Source organism: Phyllostomus discolor, chromosome 4, assembly GCF_004126475.2.
Source record: "Phyllostomus discolor isolate MPI-MPIP mPhyDis1 chromosome 4, mPhyDis1.pri.v3, whole genome shotgun sequence".
NCBI classification, from domain to species: domain Eukaryota; kingdom Metazoa; phylum Chordata; class Mammalia; order Chiroptera; family Phyllostomidae; genus Phyllostomus; species Phyllostomus discolor.
The window spans coordinates 103045853-103051852 of NC_040906.2; positions in this window are offsets into that span (position 1 = coordinate 103045853).

Sequence of the window (6000 nt, forward strand, 5' to 3'; positions counted from 1 at the left end):
TGTGCCTTTCACTCAGTCCTCCACCATCTTTCTTTATTATCTGTTGGTGGTTCCTTTGTTGGTGGGTTCTCTCTTCCAGCAGTGATATTACTTGTAGCTTCCAGAGCTACAAGAGTAGCTCCCACCTACTCTTGTATGTGATCAGTTGGAGGGGTGAGGTAAAATGGATTATGATAGCGGGATTGTATTCTATGGCATTTAAAGTACCAACATGTAGAGAGAAGATAGGAAATCCTTTGAGTAAGTATAGTGTTAACTGTGACATTTCACCCAACTAGTCACTTTTTAGAAAGAGTGGAAAAGAGTTATGACTTTTGTTAGAGGGGCGAAGGAGTGTGATTTCAATCCAGAAAACAGAGAACTTGTGGAAGGTCAGATTATGAGATATAGTGAGAATAAAGGATAGAAAGTAGGCATAGTGTGCGAGGGAACAGAGTTAACCACAACAGTAATAAGCTTCCAGAAGATAGAGAAATGGGCTAAGATCCAGGAGGAGCATTATATAGTATTTACAGTTGTATGTACAACAGTTATTTACAATAAAGCTGGAATAAAAATCATATGACAGAATCTATATGATCTGAATAACAGGAATAGGAAGTACATGACCTACAGTAGTGTGTTATTAGAACACAAGTGAAGTGAAAGAAGGAAAATTAAAAATACACTATGAAGGAGAGAACAAGGAAAACCAGTCAAACAATGCAATTAAACAAACAAAATGAAGAAAGATAAACAGAAAGAAGATAAATAAAAATTACTAATAAAATAAAAGTAGTAAAATAGTGGAAAAATAATAATAATAAAAATAAGCAATAACATGTAAGTTCCCTGGAATAGCAAAGTGAAATTTGTCTCAGTTTCTCAGTTGTTGGGATTATCCTTGTGATCCTTCTTTGGGTCTGACTCTGGTCCTTTCAGTTCTAGGACTTACTGTATCACTTGGGAAAGGAAAAAGAAAAATAAGAAGAAAGAAAAGCCTCCTAATGACTTTAAACTATCCAGGCAAGTTCTGCTGGTCTTCCTGGCTGCCACAGGCTGAGGGGGTCAGGTTTCACTTTTCTCCCTTCCTGTGATTTTACCAGGATGGAGGCCAGGTGTAGCATGCACTCTCACAGTTGCCCAGTCTCCAGACCAGTTCCTCTGTTCACTGCTGGGTTCACACTGCCCTTCTGTGTCAGGCCTTCAAACCACCACTTGTGCCATCCTTGAGGGGCACTAATTAGGGACAACTCACACAACACCTTTTCACTCTTTGCTGTCCTAGGTGCTAGGCACTCTCAAAGTCTCTTCAGGGTAGTACAGATCCCCCATTGAGTTAAGTCTTTCTGGGGACTGCTAGCTCCTTGAGCCCTGCTGCTCTCCTCTGAGGGGGGCGCCTCCTCCTTCCTCTTAGCAAGCCATCCAGGCCACATGGGGTCACGGTGCTGCCATGGTTGTGGTGGCAGGGGTGGTGGCACTACACCACAGTTACTGCAGAAGGGGGGAAAGGGCCCAGCTGGGGCTGCGGCTGATGTTGCTGGGGCATCAGGTGTGGGTGCGGGGCCGAGGCTGCAGCGGTGTTGGGGGTGTGGCTGGGGCAGCAGGGTCAGCCTCTGTGGGAGAGTTTCCTAAACAGCCACTGAGAGCCATTTTTTGAACAAAATCCTCCTGTGCAAGCCTGCCATCCTAACAAGTGCCGGACCTTTCTCACACAGTCCAACTTTCCAACAAGACTGGAGATATCTGGATCAGGGTCCATCACAGCCCAATTCTTCTCCCTTCTCCAGGCATCACCTGATTAAGAATAGTATAGGAAATGTAGAACCCAAAGAACTCATGATTCCTCCCCAATTTCTCTGGTAATGACCCAGCCAGCATCCACAGTCTCATTGGGTGAACACTGCCCATGTGCTTCTCCCACTTCATCTTTATTCCCCCCAGCAACTTCAAGCATCCAGATCCATCCCTGTGCTGCTCTATCTTCCTTGCTTTATACTAGAGGGAGCTCTTGATTCAGCTCTCCTCCAAGGATCAGGGGGGCAGGCACCAGGCCTGAGGCTGCAGCAACGCTGGTCCCTGTTTTGGTTCAAGGAATCTTACGGTACCAAAGCAATCTCCTTAGTGTCTGTTTTTCAATCTCCTCTTCAATTTTGGCCTCCAAGCTTCATATATGAGGGGATACTGTTGGCTGTTCACTCTGTTCCTCAGAAGATTAGCTAGGTGTTCCACCTGTTCACAAGGGGAAGTGAGCTCCACTCCCACCTACCTCACCGTCATCTTCCATAATCAGCATTTATTGTCAAAACGTGTACATATTTTTATATTTAAAAAATCAAATAAAATGAGCACCCAAGTTAAGCAACATCCAGTATTTCTACCACTCTTAATTTGTAGTAAGTATGTTCTACATATTTAATTTTTCATTTATGATTCCTTGTACAATAGAAATTTCAGTATTTCTCCTCTAGAAATTCCAATAATATACTTAGAAATAGATTTTACTTTTTTTCTTTGCAGGTAAAATACACAAAAAAGCCTACTTGGGGTACCCATGTACCTAGTCCTCTGTCCAAAAGTCTATGCCTTTTCACCTGATCTTATGACTCTAGACTTGGTAACACTATCTCCTGCACCACCTTTCAGCAACCACTTCCATTAAATTTTATCTACCTTCTGCTTCACATGTGCCACTCTAGAGCATTCTAAGCCCAGCTTCACATGTCCCCATCTCACTTTATTTTGCCCAAAGTTTCATAACAAAACTTTTCCTCTGCCCTGGGCCACTGAGGCTCAATTGGTTAGATATTATCTCAAAAACTGATAGGTCACTGGTCTGATTCCCAGTAAGAGCACATGCCTGGGTTGCAGGTTTGGTCCCCACTCAGGGTGTGTATAGAAGGCAGCCATTCAATGTTTCTCTCCTTCACCAATGTTTCTCTACCTCTCTTTCTCCATCTTTTCCTCTCTCCTTAAAATCAAAAATAAAAATAAAATAAAATGAAAACTTTTGCTCCTTCCTTCGACACTGCTTTATCTTCTACCTCTTAGGTACCCATACTGTACTTTTAAAACCTCAGGGTTCCAAAAGGTTTACAGAAATAAAATTACACACATACTCAAATTTTACTTGTTAGTAAAATTGTGGTTGGATGGGGATTAATGAATTACACAAGTTTATATATATAATATATTAATATATAAAATATATTCTATATAATACATTAAATGTTATATTATATATAAATTATATATATACATTAAAAAACCAGACTGCGTAACAGTTTAGCACAGACTTTAGGAAATTACTTCAAAGATATACATTAAACACTTGCTGCCTTAACTCAGGGTGAGGGAGTCTTAGCAAAAGCAAGCCTCAAAGCAGCCTAGATATAATGTAGGCCTGATTCCCCGTGGGAAAGCTGATCTGTGGGCCTGTCTCCTGTATGCCGGCTTGCACCTGTCAGTTTTCCAAACCAGGGCTGAGTTACCTTTGCCATTGCCACGCAGACCAGTTCTCTATAGTGATTCATATTCTCCAGGCCCACTTTGTATAATACATGGTGACCAGCTACCCAACAAAACCATGCAACCTTCAAAACTGCTTCACCACATGGAGACCAAGCACCCTGCAGTAAAAGACAAGCCTTTAGAGTTTTTCACAAGAAAAAAAAATGTGAACATGAAGAATAGAAGCAATTATTAAAGGCCACCACTTCATCCAATGTGTCTACACTGAGAGTATCATTCTTAGTGGCTAACTACATTGTTAAAGCTAAGAAGCCCTTTACAATTGGTGAAGAGTTGATCCTGCCTGCTTCTAAGGACTTTTGTGGTTAACTTTTAGGAAAGGCTAAAATTCAAAAGGTGGCACATGTTCCTCTTTCAGCTAGCACCACAGCTAGATGAATTGATGAAATAGCAGAAGACATTGAGGCATAATTTTTAGAGAGGATTAATGAGTCACAATGGTACGCAGTCTAGGTTGATGAGTCTACTGATGTTGAAACAAGGCAATGATTTTTGTGATATATTTTTCACAAGGATGTGCATGAGGATATGTTATGTGTATTTTTGTTGCCAACCAACACTACAGCTGCAGAACTATTCAAGTCTTTGAATGATTACACAGCAGGAAAACTGAATTGGTCATTTTGTTGGTATATTCACAGAGTACTTGCCATTACTGGATGGCTTTCTGGTTTCACTACTTGGGTCAAAAAGGTCACTTCTGAATGAGAGTCTACACACTGTGTCATCCATAGAGAAAAGCTGGCTAGCTAAAAAATGTTACCTGAACTTACTGTTTTGCAGGATATTAAAATTATCAATCACGTTAAAGTACATGCACTTAAGTCTGTTCTTGCAGCTCTGTGAGTAGATGAGTGTAGAGCACACAGGTCTTCTCTTATACACAGAAGTGAGAAGCCTCTCTAAAAGTAGATCACTGGCCAGAGTTTTTTAGTTCTTTTAGTAAAACTGTCACCACTGGCAGCACATTTAAGTGACAAAGAATGGGCCACAAAACTTGTAACTTGCATGACATATCCAACCTGCTCAATAAACTCAATCTGTCACTTCAGGGGAGAATGATAACTGTGTTCAAGTCAGCAGATAAAGCTGCTGCATTCAAAGCCAAACTTGAATTATGGGGGCAATGAGTGAACATTGGGATTTTTGACATGTTTTAAACATCAGTAGAGATTTTGAAAGAGACTGAACCAGGGCATTTTTTCTCCCAGCTGATGCATGATCACCTATCTCAGCTTTCAAGAGTTTGAGCATTACCTCACAATCAAAAAGGAACCCCAAACTGGGAAGGAATGGATCTGTGACCCATTTGTGAATAAGCCAGGTGAATCAGCTTTGTCTGTGCTAGAAGGTCAACTGCTTGAGACTGCAGATGATGGTGGCCTTAAAACCATGTTTGAGATGACTTTAAATTTCCATACATTCTGGATTAAAGTCAAGGCAGGATATCCTGAGACTGTTGCAAAAGCATTTGAAAGACTGCTTCCATTTCCAACATCCTATCTTTGTAAAGCAGAGCTTTCTGCAGTGACAGTAACCAAAACAAGATTATGGAGTAGACTGGACATAAACAACACACTTTGGGTGTCAGTGTTTCCCATCACCCCCAAATGGGACTGTCTAGTTGCAGGAAAACAGGCTCCCACTGATTCTGCATTATGGTGAGTTATAAAATTATTTTGTTATATATTACAATGTCATAATAATAGAAATAAAGTGCACAATATATGTAATGCACTTGAATCATCCCAAAACCATTCCCCCCACCCCCCAGTCCATGGAAAATTGTCTTCCACAAAACCGGTCTCTGATGCCAAAAAAGGCTGGGGATCACTGCTGGTATATATGATTGAATGCATTCAATTTCTTTGATATATTGCTTTGTAAAATCTTTTAATTCATGTTTAAAAACATGTTAAAAATAATCTTTGATTATTTTTTTTCAAATTTTACTTAAGATGAGGGCAGGTAGTAAATAACTTAGCTCCTCTCAATACTGATCTAAACCTAGTATAGAAATAACAGAATACTTTTTGCAAATGCTCAATAATGAGCTGAGTGCAAGTCCCCAGGAAGCATCTCCCACCTATTCTGAGTCCCTGTTCCATTCTCAGCTGCTAAAACTCCTGCCACAATACCCTGTTTGCCTCCCTTCTTTCCTGTAGGAGATGGGCACCAGGGGTCCAAAGCAGCTATCTTTGTGGTCCTGGACTATCATCTGATACCACAACCTATTGCAGAGCACAGAATGATTTCCATGAGGTTATGGAAAGCAGGAATTTTCAGCTCCCCTGTGGGGTGCTGAAAGCAACTACAAAGTTTCATCCATAAAAATCGACACTCGGAAATACCTAGGGGGAAGAGAAAATCTGAGACTCAGCCCCTGATATACCTTATAAAAAATAAAAATTATATCCAATTACTCTATATAACTAAAAAGCTTTAATGATCGCCAGGACATCCAGGAAAAATATCTAGAAGGAAATTTCT